A 19,973-nucleotide genomic window follows, 5' to 3' on the forward strand; every position below is an offset into this window, starting at 1 on the left:
CGTTTGTCGGCAAACAGCTTCCAGGTCATGTGGCCAGCATGACTAAGCCGCTTCTGGCGAATCAGAGCAGCACACGGATAGATGACCAAAATTAGCTTTAGCATGTATAATGGGACATGAATCCAATATCTCTATTCAGACTAGGTCTCTCCATTGTTTTTAGTTTGGTAATGAGTTATAATTCAGCAACTTCTCTTGTTGAGAATTGTTCCTGATGCTGCTATTGTTGGAGAGAGAGGTTGGAAGAAAGATTCCTACCCTCCAGTAACAGAGTTAAGCACAATGGTGATTGCTCCAAGCACATTAAAACTTGGTTAGATTTACATGTGCCCTCATCTAAATTTAAACAAATGTTTCCTGCAAAAATACTTAGTATAGAATAAATCATAGACACTTAGCGTTGCAAACAAGTGAATCTTTTACTCACCATTTCCAGAAGTCACAGCAAACAAGCTCCTCTTATCTTCCTGAACCAGAAGAGGGCCGAAATGGGTGGAACAGTCTGTGATTGCTTGGGGAAAGCCCTGGAGAGGAGGGGAATTAGACACCTGTGAGGAGGCAGAAATTTTCAGTCTCAGCAACTGATTGATGGGGTAAGACCTGCTGTGGATGAACTGCTGTGCTCTTTAGGCGTGACACTCTGCCAAATCTGTGAAGATCATGTTTTTGCTAATGTAGCCTTATTGGAGTTCACTAATTGGGTCTGCGTTGCTCCGGGACAGGAGGAAGGAAGTCAAATGACACCGAGGTTGATTCAAATAAAGAGTTTACTCTGCTCTCCGGATAGCAGAAGGCACTTGCGTGATCAAGTCCACAGCAAGTCCAAAGAAATGACAAGTTTCGTGCAGTATATATATCCTCCAGGCACCCTCTCCCTCCTTCCCCAGGAGTCCAACCACGTCAGCCTATGTACGCAGGTTGACATCACATATTTTTTGCTCTGGTATTCTTAACCATAAAAGGGAATTCCTTTCTGTATTTCTGACCATAAAATGATCTTCCTCATCCTACCCTTATCTTGGAGGAAGAGGTCGTCATCTCCGAGAACACGCTTTGGCGTTGTTCCGGACTTAGGTCTGTGCGTCTTTTGTGGTCAGCACATAAGATAAGGCACAGATGTATCTTTTCTGTTCTGCTGGTGCAGTCAGCGTCATTCCTGCCATCACAAACTGATAAAGGAGAGGGCTCTGAGCACAGCCGGGTTTTTGTTTATACATTGACTCAGAGCTCAAGTTAATGGATTTTAGCTAAGGAAAAATAGGGACTTTGGTGCCTGCACAGTTAGTTTTGGGTTTTGGAAACCCATTCCTTCACTAATAAAGAGTTAACTCCAACTTTGAGCAGTGTGATTTACTGCTGGCACACTTTTTGACACTGTCAGGCTGCAGCTTGGGGCCACCAAGTGTTGGCCCTGCATCAGTGGCGCATCTCTCTGCCAGCAGAGGCGGACAAGAGAGGGGGTCTGCACAGCATCCTAATCTCCCCCAGTCAACACTGGGGGGGGCTGCATTCTAAGTGGGGCTCCCAATGATCAGTAGACTGTAACATCTAATCTAGATTACTTTCCTTTTTAGATAGTACTTGTGGGGTGTTGCTCTCATGCACTTTCATATTCTATATCCCTCCCCCCCCCCCGCTCCATGTTCTCTATTTCACCCATAAAACTGCCTGCCATTTGGTAATTTGAAGGGAAAAAAGCAATGTAAACAAGCATACACATGTCTGTAATTGAAATCATTCATTCGGATCATAGAATGTGCATTTTCACTGCTCTTTTGAGTCTGATTGCAAAATTATGGGTGGGAGTGTTGGGGGTGTGAATCTGAATTCTAGGTCCTTTTATCCCTTAAAAAAGAGAGAGAGAGATTCCAGAATAACAGGCTGATGCTCATTCTGAGCTGTCGTCAAAGCACAATGCATTTCCTGCAGATTAAATGCTGGCTGGGAGTTGGTGGCCTGAGGCATTGCGCAGGGCCATTAGTACCACTCAGCCATTAATTCTCCAGGAAATCATCTTTGCCAAGGTGATATCTATGAATGTTAACGGGGCAGATTTTTCCCATCCTCCAAATTACCAAATCTCTACATAGCTACATACCAAAGCTCACTCATAAACAATACCTTACTTTAGAAAATATATGTATTCCAAATAGTTCCTTTTATTTTACAGCCTTTTTCTGCCTTACTAGCTTTCTTCTCTTGCCTTGTTTTACAGAGCAGTACAGTTTTATACACTTGAATGGTCAGTCAATCCCCCCCACCCAAGGTGTTTGGTTATCAAGGTCAGTTAATATTTCCCCTTCATATCTCCTGCTGTGTTGGCGACAAGCTTTGCCAAGAAAAACCTTTCGAAATGTTAAAATGCTGGGGGTGGGAAAAGGCTAATTTTCCATTTGCAATCAAGGTGTCAAGATTTGGTAAGGAACTTGTCTTTCTCTCTGCTTTATTTTCTTACCCTTAAAGAAAGTCAGCTATAACAGCAAAGAGCGGCTGCTATTCTGAGTTAACTTATTTCAGATTGGGCTGAATGTGCACACATCATAACCATTTTGTAAATGCTGCCAGTTCCTTGCTGGTTGTTCAGGTTTAGACACTGCAAGATCATGATATCTAACAAAAATGGATGGGAAAGTCAACTTGGAGGGGGAGTGAAACCCCGAGGAACCATCTAAATGCATCCCAGTAATTCAACATTGTGCTAAGGTTAGCTAGCAACACTCTTATTTCTCATCTTGAAATGTTTACAGTGATGGACATGTTTCTGAGTAAAGGTTAAGGAATGAACCCACTCACAGAGGCTGAAGGATTGGTATCTCATTCCTTGCTCATGCTGGAGAGAAACATCAATTTTGACGTAGATGGGCATCCATTCTGCATTAAAGATGCAGGCAGCCAGTTTGGGGAGACAGGCTGGGTGAGTAATCCAAAACGCATTGACATTGTGCGCATTTCAACAGCACTCTGCAGATGCAGTGAGAGTGGTGCAGACCCACTCTGCACATGTTTTCTGTGTTTACTGTGCGGTTTTCCAGAATGTTGGTTCTGCTCTTGCTATTCACATCCAGAGGAACAACCTCTACAGAGTAATTATTCTTATCTACTAATACTCTTTTATATTGGGAAGCGGGTGGTGCTGTGGGTTAAACCACAGAGCAAAGGACTTGCCGATCAGAAGGTCGGCGGTTCGAATCCCTGCGACGGGGTGAGCTCCCGTTGCTTGGTCCCTGCTCCTGACAACCTAGCAGTTCGAAAGCACGTCAAAGTGCAAGAAGATAAATAGGTACCACTCCAGCGGTAAGGTGAACGGCGTTTCCGTGCGCTGCTCTGGTTTGCCAGAAGTGGCTTAGTCATGCTGGCCACATGACCCAGAAGCTGTACACTGGCTCCCTCGGCCAATAAAGCGAGATGAGCTCCGCAGTCCCAGAGTCAGCCACGTCTGGACCTAATGGTCAGGGGTCCCTTTACCTTAGCTTTACTACTACTCTTTTATATTAGCTGGGCTAGTGCTATTGGGTATAGAGACCACTTTATTCTCAGCATTTTCGTAAGTGGGTGTGATGACCAACACAACCTATGCATGCAGTTCTTTTAGATAAAAAGTGCTGGTGCATTCCTTTTCTGTTGCTTGTCCCTTTAGAACACATGAGAGCAGCAAGTCTGCTTACCCCTTCTTTAGGTGGGACGGCTTTGTGGGGCGGCCAGTAAAAAAGGTAGAAAGGTAAAGGACCCCTGGATGGCTTAGTCCAGTCAAAGTCCAGTGGCTTGGGCCTCAGCACTCTTAAAGGCAATGATCCCCGTGGGGATCCCCCTATTTGATGTAAGCCATAGGAATCCCCAGTGCCAGTTTGACCCTGATGTCATTTCCAGCAGGCGTTTACTGAAATATACTCGGAGTCGAGTGCGGATTTCATGCTCTTTATTCAGCTCATAGTAGTGAGGAATGGAAGTTCCCCCGAAATGACTGCTTTATATACATTATTTACACAATGGGAACAACGTGATTGGCTAGTTCCGGGATTCTCCTGTAGGCCAATCAGGTTGCGGATTCACTTCCACCTGGAGTTGGATTAGATGGCTCCTGCGGACCAATCAGACTGCTGCATTCTGAATCCTATTGTTGTAGGACCAATCAGACTGCTGCAATTTGGATCCTATTCAATATCCTATTTGAGCCAGAACCCGAACCCCGGACCAGGGAACACCCCAGGGTTCAACGCACACGTAGGTGGCCGGCGTACCTTGAGGACTATGAATGCAACCTCCCGGTCAGGACTGGAACTTGGAGGGGAGGGGTGTTATGTACTGAGTTGAATAGGATCCAAAATGCAGCAGTCTGATTGGTCCTAGAACAATAGGATCCAAAATGCAGCAGTCTGACTGGTCCTAGAACAATAGGATTCAGAATGCAGCAGTCTGATTGATCCTAGAACAATGCAGCAGTATGATTGGTCGGCAGGAGCCACCCAATCCAGCTCCAGAATCCACAACCTGATTGGCCTACAGGAGAATCCCGGAATTAGCCAATCACGTGCAGCCCATTGTGTAAATAATGTATATAAAGCAGATACTTTGGGGCAACTTCCATTCCTCCTCACCACTATGAGCTGAATAAAGAGCATGAAATCCACTCTCGACTCCAAGTATATTTCAGTACATAACAGTTACCTATTGCCTATGCCAGGCTTCCTCAACCCTGGCCCTCCAGATGTTTGGGACTACAATTCCCAGCATCCCTGACCACTGGTCCTGCTAGCTAGGGATCATGGGAGTTGTAGGCCAAAAACATCTGGAGGGCCGAGGCTGAGGAAGCCTGGCCTGTGCCAAACTTCTTCATCTGTAGTCAATAAAAGTTGCAGCCTGATTTGATCCCATTCAATGGTGTGGTGTCATTTATCGGTAGCGCATCTGTGCCGGTGTGTGTGTGTGTGTGCACAGCCTGGCCCTGCAAGTGGGTCAAGAAGAGGTGCATTTTACAGAGGAGAGCACTGAAAAATGCATGGACATGCACTTTGCGTTACTGACACCTCCCACATTATGTATCTGAGAGCAGAAAGGTTTCTTATGAAGCAGGTCTAAGTGCCTCTCAGTTAAATGGATTGGACTACATTTCAGGACTTAAAAGTCCTCCCCCTTCATAGATATTCTATTTTTCTGGTGATCAATAAAGGTCCACTTCAAGCTGATGAGATCAAGTAACTCAGCTGGCTGCTAAGACAAGAAAGCAGAAGAAGACCAGGCTTAGTTCTCATTGGAGATTAGGCTCAGGCAATGGAATTACAGATTAGCTGTAAAACAGTTTTTGTTTGTTCCCCCTGAGAAAATTTCTGAGATTTTTATTTTTCAAACTCCTCAGGGGGTAGAGGTCTAGTGCATAGATTTCTCCCCCTGAATATTTTAAACCATTTTTGTTTGTTTGGCAGCAACCCCCCCCCCCACAGTGCCACAGAATGGATGCAAAATGGCTGCCAGGCTGCCAACATGGCTGCTGCTGTCATTTGTGGTGGCAGCCAAAAGAAAGGAAGAAATAATGATTTGGTAATTCATAATCTGTCTCTGCTCAAATCCATACCTATCCGGAGTTATTTTCCAATTGGAATGAATTAATATAGCTCTGCAATTTTGTTAAAACAACATATACATTACAAAAAATGAGCAGACTCCCAACTTTTCATTTCGATTTATAGTAATAGCATTTTCAGATTATAATCCTGTATGATCTGAGGGAAGCATTGCCACTGTGGTTTCCTACAGATAATGTTGGACTAATTTCCCATCATCCATTATTGGCCCTTCAGGCTGAGATGATCAGCGTTGAACAGCACCTGAAGGGCTCTACCCCAATCTGAGGCCATATTCTAGCCTATCTTTTAATATCATCATCATCAATCTTTATTACGGTCCAGAGACCCAACAAATCATTACAAAGCAATACACAATTCATACAGCCTACCTCCAGGTTAAGCAAGCATTCTGTTTAGAATATAGGGCTCATTTGATCTTGCAACCACCGATAAAAACTTTGCCACTGCTAATGTTCTAACATTTGTCCAGTAGGAACCTGACATAGTGGGCCTCTGATTTTCCAGGGAAAGATACCAGCAAGGGTAGTATCAGTTCAGCCCTGGCTTGCTCATATTTTGCACAATGCAACAAAATATGTTTTATGGAATCGATGTCTTGAGCACAAGAGCAAAGTCTGTCCTGGTAGGGAACCCCTCTCAACCTGCCATCCAACACTGCAGAGGGAAAGACATTTAGTCTGGCTTTGGTGAAAAGACTTTGGTAGTTTGGTACTGTCAGGTTTTTAATGTAAGATGTTAACTTAAAGACATACCCATATTGAACTCCTGCTGCCAGCGGACTACAGACTGCGTGTGATCGAGATCGCAAGTCACTGTGTGCATTATCCCATAATCTTTGCTTTAACATCTTTTAATATTTGTTTGTTTGTTTGTTTGTTTGTTTGTTTGTATAAAAACCAAATCTCGGTTGCTTTCTCATCAGATGTTCTCAAGGTGAGGTATGCAAAAATATAATAATAATAAAAGTTTTATTTATACCCCGCCCTTCCTGGTTCAAAAACCAGGCTCAGGGCGGGTAACAGCAAATTTAAAACACTTAATTATAAAAGCAGCATAAAATACAGTATAAAAACATGAATAACAATAAAAATCAAAAAATCAAATAGATAACCCCCAGGGCTAGCTGGCTGAATTGGTCCTACTTGGGCCAGCAAGGAGGCCAGGGAAGAATTTAAATGTGGTGTCCCAGAAAGGGTTTCTTCATAGAAGAGGAAAGGGGGAAAGGGAATAGAGGATCAGGCTAATTCAAACGGAAGGCCAGGTGGAATAGCTCTGTCTTACAGGCCCTGCGGAAGGAGACCAAGTCCTGCAGGGCCCTGGTCTCATAGGACAGAGTATTCCACCAGGTTGGAGCCATCACTGAAAAGGCCCTGGCCCTGGTGGAGGATAGTCTGACCTCCTTAGGGCCCAGGACCTCTAAACTATGGTTATTCATGGACCTTAAGATCCTCTGCAGGACATACCAGGAGAGGCGGTCCCGTAGATACAAGGGTCCTAAGCCATAAAATGTATAAAGAGAAATGTTTAACTAAAAGATATGTCAGTGGCATCCAGTTTGCATATGGTTGATTTGTTGATGTGAAATATACACATTAATGATTCTTATTTTTTCCCCTGTTCTGGCTTAGTGTAAAAAATAACTCTCCATCCTTTCACAATTGTGGCTGGGCAAACCTAGCCAGATGCGCCCATCTGTATAAATATAATATTTATATATTATAAATATAAATAGTTTAAAAATATATTCTGGAAACATTTTTTTGCATTCTACAATTGGCATATATAGAACTGGATAAAGTACACATAAATGTGGATTATTTTTAGAGATTTCATACTACTGGAACTTTAACAAAGCTCACTTTTATTTTGATGATCTAACAATTTTAAAAATAATTGTACCAGTGATTAGTATGAGCAAATAAACTTTCAAAGTCATTTTTATTGTGCTAAGTGATTAATGCTTCATAGTTGAATAAGAGTATCATCAGCATAGATACAGATATATTTCATAGGAGATGTATTTATGCTTCATACTTGATATAGAAAGGTACATTTTTTAAAATTGAAGAAGAGTGTCATCAGCATAGATAAAGATATATAAATATATTCAGTAGGAGACAGGTACATATAATAATTATAGCGGACAGTTAACTTATGTTCTTCAGTCCCTCTACTCAGTACAGTGAAATTATGTTGTTTTCAAATGAAAGTTTAAGAAATTTAATTTTAAAAAGTGACATCTGTTCCATGGGCTTTAATGTTTGATATTTGCCTTGAAATCTACCTGTATTTCTCAGACTACAGAATCCTTCTGTGATGGCCTCGATTTTAATTTTTTATTTTATTTTAAATGGATTTGATCTTTTTATTTGTGAAGTGCTCCTAAGAGTCACAGAGCAAAAGCAACCTCATAATTTTCCTCACAGGGCTTTCCACACCCCACACATTAACAACTCATTCAATTATATCTTTATATGGTGCTGCTGTTTGTGATTATTATATCCAGGAATGATGAGGATCAGTGTAAGGTCTTTGGGCACCAGGGCATGAGATTCTGGGCCAAGATGATTTAGATTTCTAGTCCTTCATTTTGTTTTATTAATACCCAAGAAAGCATCTTGTTAACTGAACCCAATCATTTTATGGTGATGTGCATGTGATAAGCTCAAGGTGAACTCAAATGGATAAATATATCTAGGGAGCACAGCTGCAGATGCTTGAAGAAAATGATGGAGGTAGCTTCATAATGTCAAATACAAAGAAGCAAAATATTTTTATTCTGATTCAACTAAGGGCTACCCCTGCTTTGCATATTGCTAGCTGGATGGAGGGTTGCCTCTGCAAACTCTTTAGTATATTAAGCTCTTACAGTGCAATCCTGTGCATGTCTACTCAAAAGTAAGTCCCATTACTTCAATAAGGCTTACTCTTAGGTAAGTGGGCATAGGATTGCAGCCTTAGTTTTAAATCGTATTATCGCTTCACCTGGAATATTGGTTTGTGTTGGATGGTGTCTAATAAATTCAATAATAATACAGAATAAAACAACAGGGTATTGTGGCACCTTAAAGAATAACAATTTTATTATAAGTTAGAGTCCACTTCATAACCATGTTTTCATATTTTGGCAAGTTCCTAAGCTTGGTCTCATGGAGAAAGCGAGAGAGAGACCTAATGCCCAGCGAGTTGCATGCCTAGGTTGTGGATTTAAATATCCATATCTAATATCCATAGCTACTATCCATATCGAATATCCATAAATATCCATATCTACTGACAATGGTCTCCCTGGCTGCGGTTCCAGAGTTGTGGCGTCACTAATGAGAAAACTGTGGGATGTAATCCACTGGGAGCAGTCAAATACAACATTCCTTGTTTTCCTAGAGTGGACATGCAAGGGGATGTTGGTCCAGCCAGTCGAAACTTCCTGTTTCCTCCTGGGCTGGAGCATTCCTTGCATGTGACTAGAGATGGGCCTGGCCTTACCTGTCCAGGTAACAAAAAAGACAAGGCACGCAGCCATCTCTTCCTTTTGGACTTCCTCCATTGTTGAACCAGCTCTCAGCCAACACTGGGATTATCTCCATATGGGATAGATCCACATGTATATACTTTGTAATTAAGTCTGCCTTCAGGGATCAAACTGTGAACTGATAATGTGAGTAAACGTCTTTTATATACTTTACACAAGATTGTGGTGTGTTTATTCTTTTAAGGGGGTTATAAGGGAACTTACCAGGAAACTAATATTGAGAGGCTTAAACAAGCCTGCAACCAGTTATATCTACTGTGCCTTTAAAAGGGTAATGTAAAACTCTGCTAAGTTATAGAACTTGCTAACACAAGTTAGGAAGGATATTAATAAACAATATATCTTTTCCTGCCTCCCTGAACATTTCCACAAAAACCCATGTCCTATATGTTTAAGGTGCCACAAAACTCTGCTCATCTTGTGAATAGTTGTTGCTCTTTACCACAGAAACAACTTGCAACCAAGGGTTCCTTAGGTACCACCTCACGCTATGCAACTGCTCAGCAACTGCACTCCTCAGATGGGACATGGCTGAGAGGTGCACTTAGCTCAGCAGAACTGTTGGGATCCACTGCCTGGTAATCTAGCAGGGAGGTGGTGGTGGAGGCAGGAAGGGTCTCCTTCCACAACATGCAAGTGCACGACATCATTGCCCTTGCAAATGTCAGCAGCCCTTGTCCACACCAGGAAACAGTATTCATTCTTTATTATTATTTTTACAGTGCGGGAGTGATCGGTGCTTCCAGTCTTGAATGCAGCAAAAGGGTTGCTTCAACTATCTAATCAAGCAGCAAGAGAAACTAGCCGGTTCTATAAAACAGTGGTAGCTGACCTGTGACCCTCCAGTGTTCTTGGACTGCAACTCCCATCAGCGCCCCATTCTTCTCTGCACCATGGTCAATGGTCAGGGGTGATGGAAGTTTTAGCCCAGTAACACCCAGACTTTACACCCACGTTGTAAAGGCATACAGTGAAAAAGGTTGTCCCATAAACAAGTGACAAAGTGGATTGGAAGGGGCACACCGCCATTCCCAACCAAATGTGGAATAAGAGACCTGATTATTTGAAGAAAAACGTAGCTTAGAACAGTGATTGTATTCTAACTTGCATTTACTGACAAACGACAAGCATTCTTTATATATATATATAAAGCATCTGTATTTACAACCCATAAATTCTTCCCAGCCCTTTAAATGAGCTCTCCATCTTCAATATATTTGAGCTCTCTATAAATCTACCATTCCTTAATCTAAATGTAATCATCTTGTAATAGACCGATTCCAGTAAAAATGCCATTAATCTTGTTTCCTTGGAAGAAAAGGAGGCAGAACGGCGAAGAAGGCAATGAAGAGAAAATTTTCTTCTAGTGTTTTTTATTTAATTTCCAAATTTAAATAGAATCATGATGAACAGCAATAAACATGGGCAAGATCCAGCGAATGGCAAGCATTTCTTGCACAGTGGAATTTAAAGATGCTCCGTATTGGATCAATTGCGCTGCATATGATTTTGTTTACTTCCACATGGGCTCCAATGTTTCGTTTGGTGTTTTAGAAGGACCACAAAATGCCGAATGAAGGCCCTTTCAAGTTACCAATTGTCTAATGCAGCTATAAACCACTGAGCCTAGGACTTGCCGATCAGAAGGTCAGCAGTTCGAATCCCCGCGACGGGGTGAGCTCCCATTGCTCGGTCCCTGCTCCTGCCAACCTAGCAGTTCAAAAGCACATCAAAGTGCAAGTAGATAAATAGGTACCGCTCGGGCAGGAAGGTAAACGGTGTTTCCCTGCGCAGCTCTGGTTTGCCAGAAGCGGCTTAGTCATGCTGGCCACATGACCCGGAAGCTGTATGCCGGCTCCCTCGGCCAATAAAGCGAGATGAGCGCCACAACCCCAGAGTCGGCCACAACTGGACCTAATGGTCAGGGGTCCCTTTACCTTCACCTTAATGCAGCTTAACAATTCAGACGTCTCCATTTTACAAAAATATAAAAACACTCTCTGTAGGATTCCCACTATTGCCACAGAGAATAGATGTTATGTCACAACGGTGACATTATGCTTCCTCAAGTTTGTATTTCTGCAACCTCAAACAACACTTGGTTGGACTACTGTAAAGGGATCTTTACGGGGCTGCCTTCAAAAATGGACCGCGTGCTGCGGCTTGTGCATGTTGAGCTTCGCAGCTTGTCAACATCATTTCACAGAGGTCATGAAGGCATTGCACTGCCTGGCGATATGCTACTGGGTCAAATTCAAGGTGCTTGTCAGAGGTGCACCTGGGTTCCCTTGCACCCTTGTGAAACAGCTGTACCGGCACCAGGGCCAGATTTAGATTTGACGAGGCCCTAAGCTACTGAAAGCAATGGGGCCCTTTACATGTCCAGCTGTCCTTTGCCAACAACAAAAGGTTTTTTGTGTTGAATATATGCTATATGGTAATTTACGGACCTAATAGATATCTAAAGCCATTTGCACATAACAAAATAACCAGTCCATGCAGAATGTAGGCACCCTATACATAAAAAGGAGCAAACCAGTGATATTTTAGGGAGCTGGCAAGCAGGCGGAGCCCATGACTTACATCATAGGGGCCTACACAATACAAAACACTGGTTTTATTTTATTTGTTTTTTATCTTATATTTTGGAAATGTACATCCAGTGCGGTTTTTCCTTTAAATTTTTTTGGAGGCCCAAAGAGAGTGGGGCCCAATCTATAGCTTGTTTAGCTTATACGTAAATCTGGCGCTGATGTATCGGTACCTCCAAAACTGGGAAAGACCACGGACCAGAAATGCAGAAAGTTTGCTTTTCTGTGTTCCTCCAGCAATTTCCTCCGTGCCCGTGGGGACTGAGTCTGCTCTGCCCCTTTTCCTTCTACTTCTCTGCCTCCCTCCCTTTTTCCTCCTGCTGCAACTCTCACCTGCTCTCTCCGCCTTTCTTCCCTCTGAGTCATGCTGGGCGCTCTGGTCAGACGTCTAATAACACCGCCAGCCAAACTGGAGAGGGAGCCCTGCAGGGCTGCTGCAACAGCCCGTGCCAGGGGCCAGATTCCTCCACCAAAGTGCCCGGGGCTTCATCCAGCCACCCAGAGCAACGGAGGAGCGGCCTGGGGGTGGTCACAAATAGGTGATCTCCTAGCCCCTGTGAGCCAGAGTGGAGACTGCAAGCCTAGCCATTGCTGCCACCTGGAGCTCAGGAGCTTCAGCCGCATCACAAAAGACAGGATTCTAAAACCCTCCAATGACATTTGCTGGTAGATGGCAGGCAGCCAATCCCTGCTGCGATAGGGCCAGCATTGTGATTCGCCAGTCACAGCATAAGGTGACCTATCACAGGAGGGGAGGTGTGTTGCCTGGGCTGAGTGCCTCTGTTTGCTATCCTTCTTGATCTTAAATACAGTAAATCCTTTTTGAGCTGAAATCTGGTCTTGGGTCATGGCTGAGCCCACCTACACTTCAGAGAGGCATGGTTTGTTTGTTTTTTTATAAGATATTTATTATGATTTTTTAACATGTTACAATAAAAATGGAAAAAGAAAAAAAATGCAAAATAAAAACAGTTAAAAACACATTAATTTTCCGTTTCTTATTTTCCTTAAACTTATTTCCCCAGACCTCCTCATACCTCCCTTTTTTGTATTCCACTTAAATTTATTAGTTCAGCAAATCCTTACCATTAAGCTCTTACCCATTTATAAACCTTTTTTTCATATTCTCTTAAAGCATTACAGCTAGAAACCACTTGATTTCTATCCAACATCATTCTAACATTCATTAATTTTACAATATTTCTGTAAGTAATCTTTAAATTTCTTCCAATCTTCTTCCACCGACTCTTCTTCCTGGTCCCGGATTCTGCCAGTCATTTCTGCCAATTCCATATAGTCTATCACCTTCATCTGCCATTCTTCCAAGGTGGGTAGATCTTGTGTTTTCCAATACTTTGCAATGAGTATTCTTGCTGCTGTTGTAGCGTACATAAAAAAAGTTCTGTCCTTCTTTGGCACCAATTGGCCGACTATGCCCAAGAGAAAGGCCTCTGGTTTCTTCAAGAAGGTATACTTAAATACCTCAGAGTGGCATGGTTTTTGTGTCCTCCTGGACCTGCACCCTTGGCAGAGGCCCACCTGGCTAACCTCTATGTATGCCCCTTCTCGTGATTACTTAAAAAGCCCTAAACAACTTGGGACCTAAATACTTCAAGGAGCATCTTCCTCTGAACCAACCTGCCTCCGAGTTCAGATCATGAGTTCAGATCATGCCCTGTTGTGGCAATCTACAAGAGGGACCTCTCTGGTGTGGCAGCCTCTCTCTGGAAAGTCTGCCCCTCGGATATATACATCTGGCTCTGACTCTGTTGAGTTTTCGTTGTCAGCTGAAAGCATATTTATTTGCTCAGGCAATTTGCTTTTTGCTATGTTTGTTGTTCGAGTTGTTAAAAACACACACAACAACCTGGCCTTTGATCTGATCTTGATGTAATTGTTATTTTTATTTTATTTTCTATTTGCTTTGTTGCACTCCACCCTGAGATTGCTAGTCAGTGAAGGGTTGGTTTAAAATGTTCTTAAATAAATAAGCACTTGACTGCATCTAGCCAACAATGATAGTAGTGGTGATTTGGATTGCAGAGTACAAACCAATTTGTGCAATCAACATCAGTAAACAAATGAAAAAAAAGCTTGTGTGTCCTCAGCAACAACAGTCACATCATTCCTTTCCTTTTCCTCTACAAAATTCTTATAAGATTCCCATCTCACTTACCTCTGATGTGCTTCCAGAGATCCCCCAGAAAAGTTCCTTTTCAAAGAGCAGAGACGTTTGAGAAAGGAGAATGTTTAGTTATTTAATTAGTTATGTTATGTACTGAGTTGAATAGGATCCAAACTGCAGCAGTCTGATTGGTCCTAGAACAATAGGATTCAGAATGCAGCAGTCTGATTGGTCCTAGAACAATACAGCAGTATGATTGGTTGGCAGGAACCACCCAATCCTGCTCCAGATAGAAGTGAATCCACAATCTGATTGGCTTACAGTAGAATTCCGGAATTAGCCAATCATGTGCAGCCCATTGTGTAAATAATTTATATAAAGCAGATACTGTGAGGGGACTTTCATTCATTCCTCCTCACCATTATGAGCTGAATAAAGAGCATGAAATCACTTTGCGACTTGGAGTATATTTCAAGTTAGTTAGTTATTACATTTATATCCCACTTCTTTCTCCAAGGAGCGCAAGGTGGAATACACAGGTCTCCACCTCTCCATGTTATTCCCACCACAGCCCTGTGAGGTAGATTAGGTAAGTGAGTGAGTGACTGGTGCAAGCCCACCCAGTGAGCTTCATGATTGAGTCGGCATTCGAACCCTGGACTCCCAGGTCCTAGTCCGACACTACACCACACTATTCGTTTCTTGGAAGATCACCAGCGCCAAAGCAATGATTCTTCAACATCAACTTCATTGGACTGGCCATGTTGTTCGGATGCCCAATTATCATCTTCCAAAGCAACTACTCTATTCCGAACTTAGAAATCGATAGCGTAATGCTGGTGGTCAAGAAAAGAGGTTTAAAAACTCTCTCAAGGTAAATCATTTAAAAATGTAGTATAAACACCGACAACTGGGAAACGCTGACCCTCAAGTGCTCCAATTGGAGAACATGGGCTTTGAAGATGCTAAAACTCAGGACGAAAGGGAGAAACATGCTAAGAGGAAGGCACACTTGGCAAACCCTCTCCATGATCAACTCCTGCCCAGAAACCTATGTCCCCACTGTGGAAGGACGTGTGGATCCAGAACTGGCCCCCACAGTCACTTATAGACTTACTGTTAAAACCGTGTTTATGGAAGACAATATTACTTTGACTGATCGCCAAAGAAGAAAGAAGGAGAAGAATAGCCAAATCCTTAGCGTTCATAGTGGAGAAGTGTTCTCATTACCTCAAGGGCATTTATTTCTAGAGTGGTTTTTTTATTCTTCAGCCCTTTTATTTTATTTAAAAAGGACTTTGGTTTTGAGCCTGGTCTGACCAATGCTGAATTGACCAAATGATTGCTGTTCGCTTTAGCCAGCCAAGTAGCCAACATACAGAATCAACAGTCTGATCATAAGCAGATTTCCTCCTTCACATGGGACTTACTCCCATATATGTGTGTACAGAATAGCATCCTCAGTTCCTAGTAAATATGCTTTGGATTACAGCTTTATGCTTAACAGCTCAGCAAAAGCATGAACCTGAGAGTTCTGCAGGATCATCTCCAAATTCAACAGCTGAAGAAATAAATCAAACTTCATTATGTCACTTCTCCAATTTCTTTCTCTCTTTAATGTAATGTACAACAGATTTCCTTCTGCAGAGCATTATCTGACTTCACTGTCAGACCAGCTTATTCAGATCCCATCTGTGTGCTTCCAAAAACAGTAAAAACAATTTCTTGAACAAGTCTCATATTATCATAAAGACTAAAGTTAGCAAAATCTCTCCAAAAGCACACTTCTTTTGTCTTCTCTGGAAAGAAAAAGACCCCCAGATTAGAGTGTATTTTCCTCCTGTCTCCCTGCAGTAAATTTTGCCATTTTCCTGGGCTGATGTGGGGTCCTGTTCCCATTGGAGAGTAGCCTGTTTTGACCCAGATGAAGAACCTGCAACACATTGTCCCAGTGTGGAGGAGAGAGGGCTCCATCAGTTGCCTAAGCTTCAGTTTTTCCAACCATACCTCCTTCTTGGGGCTTGCAGGCAGGGACGTCTTACCCATAGAGGCTAGTGGCACGGGGTGCCAGGGCACCAAGTTCTGGGAGGCGCCAGGGAAGAGGCAGAGGCTGGACGCAGAGCCTCCTGGCATCAACTTGCCACCCTCGCCTGCCTCATTGAAGCAGCGCCATTCCCGGAGCTTCTGTTTGCCATGGCCACTGTGGCACGAAGAGGCCAGCTGAGCTGGGAGACACCACATCCAGCCTCCGCCTCTTCGCCGCTGGAGGAGCCACCCTCTAACCACTGCCCACCTCCTCCAGCCCCACTGGCAGCACCGTCCTCCCTTAAAAAATGGTCGACAACTCTGGGAAATGGGGGGCAGGGCCTGCTGGAGGGAGCTTTGCACCACAGCGCCGGATATGCTTAAGACAGCCCTGCTTGCAGGGGAACTCTGTGCGTGTGTGGCAGCACCCTGTTATGTCAACACGGCTCACATTCCTCCATCTGAGCAAAGGGAGGGGCTTCCACCATTCCCTAGGGCTTCCCAACTGACACGACAAGTGTACAATTGTTGCTCTAAGTTCCCTTTTCTTGGAGCAAAATAGATGAATAAATATTGTAATTGGTATAGGTTGTGACTTCAGATCACAGGATGCTTGGCCAATTAGAAAACAAATCCAGGAACAAAAAGTCAAGTTCAAAAGACTTTACAGGCACAGCTTCGCCATCAAGCTGGAGAAAGAACATCTGCAAATAATCAGCTGATGCGTCTTTTGGGGCAGAGTTGAAACAGCAGGCAGTTTCTATTATCTTGGTCACTTCATTACTTTAGTCATCCAGCCCTGTTTGGTGATCCTGGCAGATGTATTTAAGTGCAGAATGGAGCACAGTGAATAATTTCATATGAATAGTTCATTCTCTCATTTGAGTGTACAGGACGCAGGCAAAAGTACAGATACCTCCGGTTTAGTCATTATTTTAAAATGTTTGGCACTGTGTTTTTTTTTCTGGCAGCCTCCATTATGCAGTGGCTTAAAAGTTGCGGTACCAGCCAATGAATGAACCAAACTTTTTTTCCAGGGAATAGGATATTAATCTCTTCATGAGCAGGCAAACGTCCAGCAGCAGTGCTACAGACTTCAGATTCTTTTCAATGAATGAGCAATTGAGACCCATGCTGCCTTTGGAATCTATCTACTTACAATTGTCTAAGTAGACTCCTAAAAACAGGCAGCAAAAAAACCACCAGTCCTGAATTAGATTCCCACTGACCATTTGAATGGCCTCTGCAGCGCACACACTTTCCTGATCGCTTCTAATCTAGCTGAACATCAGATCAAAACTTCTCTCCCAATTTGAATGGCAAAAATATCATTTTTCTGCCTCCTCAGTTTTTAAATACCATTTAGAGATCATCCCTGAGTTAGGAAAAAAAATCAGTTTGACAAACAATGAATGCATATATGGGGGGGCTTCATTTCCCGTTCTAAATTGGTCAAAAAATGAAGTCCATTTTTGTATGTGCTGCAAAAATACATAGGAAGATGTGATTAGTCATCCCGAATCTGAGTTATCTCTCCATCAACTTGCCATTATCAACTTTCAGTCAAAATCAAGCTCTTAAAATAATCAGAAGAATAATGGTCTTCATATTCATAGAATAGAATCATAGAGTTGGAAGAGACCACAAGGGCCATCGAGTCCAACCCCCTGCCAAGCAGGAAACACAATCAGAGCACTAATGACATATGGTTGTCAAGCCTCTGCTTAAAGACCTCCAAAGAAAAAGAGTCCACCACACTCCTTGGCAGCAAATTCCACTGTCAAACAGCTCTTACTGTCAGGAAGTTCTTCCTAATGTTTAGGTGGAATCTTCTTTCTTGTAGTTTGGATCCATTGCTCCGTGTCCGCTTCTCTGGAGCAGCAGAAAACAACCTTTCTCCCTCCTCTATGTGACATCCTTTTATATATTTGAACATGGCTATCATATCACCCCTTAACCTCCTCTTCTCCAGGCTAAACATGCCCAGCTCCCTTAGCCGTTCCTCATAAGGCATCGTTTCCAGGCCTTTGACCATTTTGGTTGCCCTCCTCTGGACACATTCCAGTTTGTCAGTGTCCTTCTTGAACTGTGGTGCCCAGAACTGGACACAGTACTCCAGGTAAGGTCTGACCAGAGCAGAATACAGTGGCACTATTACTTCCCTTGATCTAGATGCTATACTCCTATTGATGCAGCCCAGAATTGCATTGGCTTTTATTCCAGGTGCTTACATTAGGTGGTTAAAGCACTAAACAACTTAGGCCTCAAACATATGAGAGACCACCTCCTTCCCTACAGAGCCTCTTGGGGGCTTTCTTGGCAGTTCCAACGCCTTTGGAAGTTCAAGGGATGGTGGCCCAGGAGACAGCATGCTCTCTGGCAGCCCCTAACTGTAGACGTCCCTCCTAGCAGGTATCTGGCATCTTCATTATCAGTTCTCATTGTATGCCGAAGGGATTATCCTCACACCTCCGCTGGCTTTGCTGCTTCCATGCCGGGAAACCTGATCTTTAGTGCTGAGTTGGAACCAACAACAATTGAGTTTTCCATGGATTGTTGAATGTTCCGATTTAGCACTAAAGAGTGGGTTTTCTGGGGGGAAGTGGCAGGGCAAAGGCAAAAGTGCTCAGAACGGAAGTGTGGGATAGCCTGAAGATCCAGCTCTTCATCCTCGCCTGTGACACCTGACATATTTTGGAGACCCACCCTATTCTTGAGACTGTGGTTTGTTTTACATTGCATTTTAAATTGTTGTAACCCATCCTGAAGCCTTACGGCGAAGGGTGGGTGATAAATTGAACAACTAAATAGTAAATAATGGAGCTATTTAAAATGTATTCAGGTCTCTTAATTTATAGTTCTTCACTCAGTAGCAGGTGGCATGGTAGAGCAGCGTTGCTCACCTGAGCTGTAGTTGATTGTGTCGTTGCTTACGAGGAGGTCGAACAGTGATGTAAACAGCAGCAACACCCCGGCCAGAGGACAGGTGAATATCCCCACCTTCATCTGCTCACAGCCTTCTTGTCACTAGTTTGCCCAATGGACAGCCGAGAACTGAAGCTGAGAAATAGTGTTTGTCAAAATCACACTTAACTTGTGGTTCTTCATGTTTTAATTGCATTTATATCCCACCTCCCAAGGAGTTGAAGGTAGAGTACCGGCATAGGCAAACTCAGCCCTCCAGATGTTTTGGAACTACAACTCCCATCATCCCTGACCACTGGTCCTGTTAGCTAGGGATGATGGGAGTTGTAGTCCCAAAACATCTGGAGGGCTGAGTTTGCCTATGCCTGGTAGAGTACATCGTTCTCTCCCTCCGTGTCTAATCCCCACCACAACACTGTGAGGTAGGTAAGGCTGAGAAGGAGTGGTAGGCTCAAGGTCATCCATTAAATGTCATGGCTGAGTGGGGATTTGAAGCCGGGTGCCACAGGTTCTAGCCTGACACTCTTGCAGCCCTGGCTCTCCCAGCGGACTGCAATTAAACCAGCCCCATTTGAATCCTGATGCTAATTGTCAGATTGGGTTTCCCTGCAGAGATGCAGCCCCTTGCTGTCATATGGGAACCAGAAATAAGGATCACTCTTAGTTTAGGATTCTGTGCTCTGACGTGCTTTTTCCTGTCGAGCCCAGGCTAATCTGTCTCCTTGCTATTCAACACCTGTCTCATCTATTTCGTCTTTCCATTTTATCTGTTTACTGCAGTGACTGCTCTTCCAGCATTCTGGACAAGCATCATTTCACCTTGCGGCAGAGTTAAGCAGCTGTAGCTGCTTTCCTGTAGAAGAATTACTCAGTAGAAACCCTTTAGGATAGCTGGTTTGAATAGCCAATGACTGCATCCATATGTTTACCCTAGGACAGCTTAAAACAAAGTAACAGAAAAGGACAGGTTTGAAAACTAATTAGAAATACCATTGCCACTCAAGGCAGAACAGCTACTATGTGGATGCAAGAAAACAGTCGACGTTCCATTCAAAAGCTTCTCTATATAGACAACCAGGCTTGGTAAATAGACGTTCCAGGCAGGGCCCGGTTTTGACTTCTGCCTCCCCAATGCTCTATCAGTTCATCCTTCTTCATCCAATTCCCTCTAATTCCAGAAACACATTGCCTCA

General features: G+C 43.3%; 1 long non-coding RNA gene across 4 annotated transcripts in view; it reads right to left on the reverse strand.

Annotated features, from left to right (window-relative positions):
- LOC310706096 overlaps positions 1-12,301 on the reverse strand; it is a 132,921-nt gene extending 120,620 nt beyond the window's left edge. For all 4 annotated transcript variants that reach the window (XR_014525665.1, XR_014525666.1, XR_014525667.1 and 1 more), the window contains exons 1-2: positions 12,039-12,301; positions 428-524 (exon numbers count right to left, since the gene is read on the reverse strand). This is a non-coding gene — a long non-coding RNA (uncharacterized lncRNA). The remainder of the gene's footprint in view (positions 1-427; positions 525-12,038) is intronic.
- Positions 12,302-19,973: the final 7,672 nt, after the last annotated feature.

Source organism: Podarcis liolepis (genome assembly GCF_965112155.1).
Source record: "Podarcis liolepis genome assembly, chromosome: 4".
NCBI lineage: Eukaryota > Metazoa > Chordata > Lepidosauria > Squamata > Lacertidae > Podarcis > Podarcis liolepis.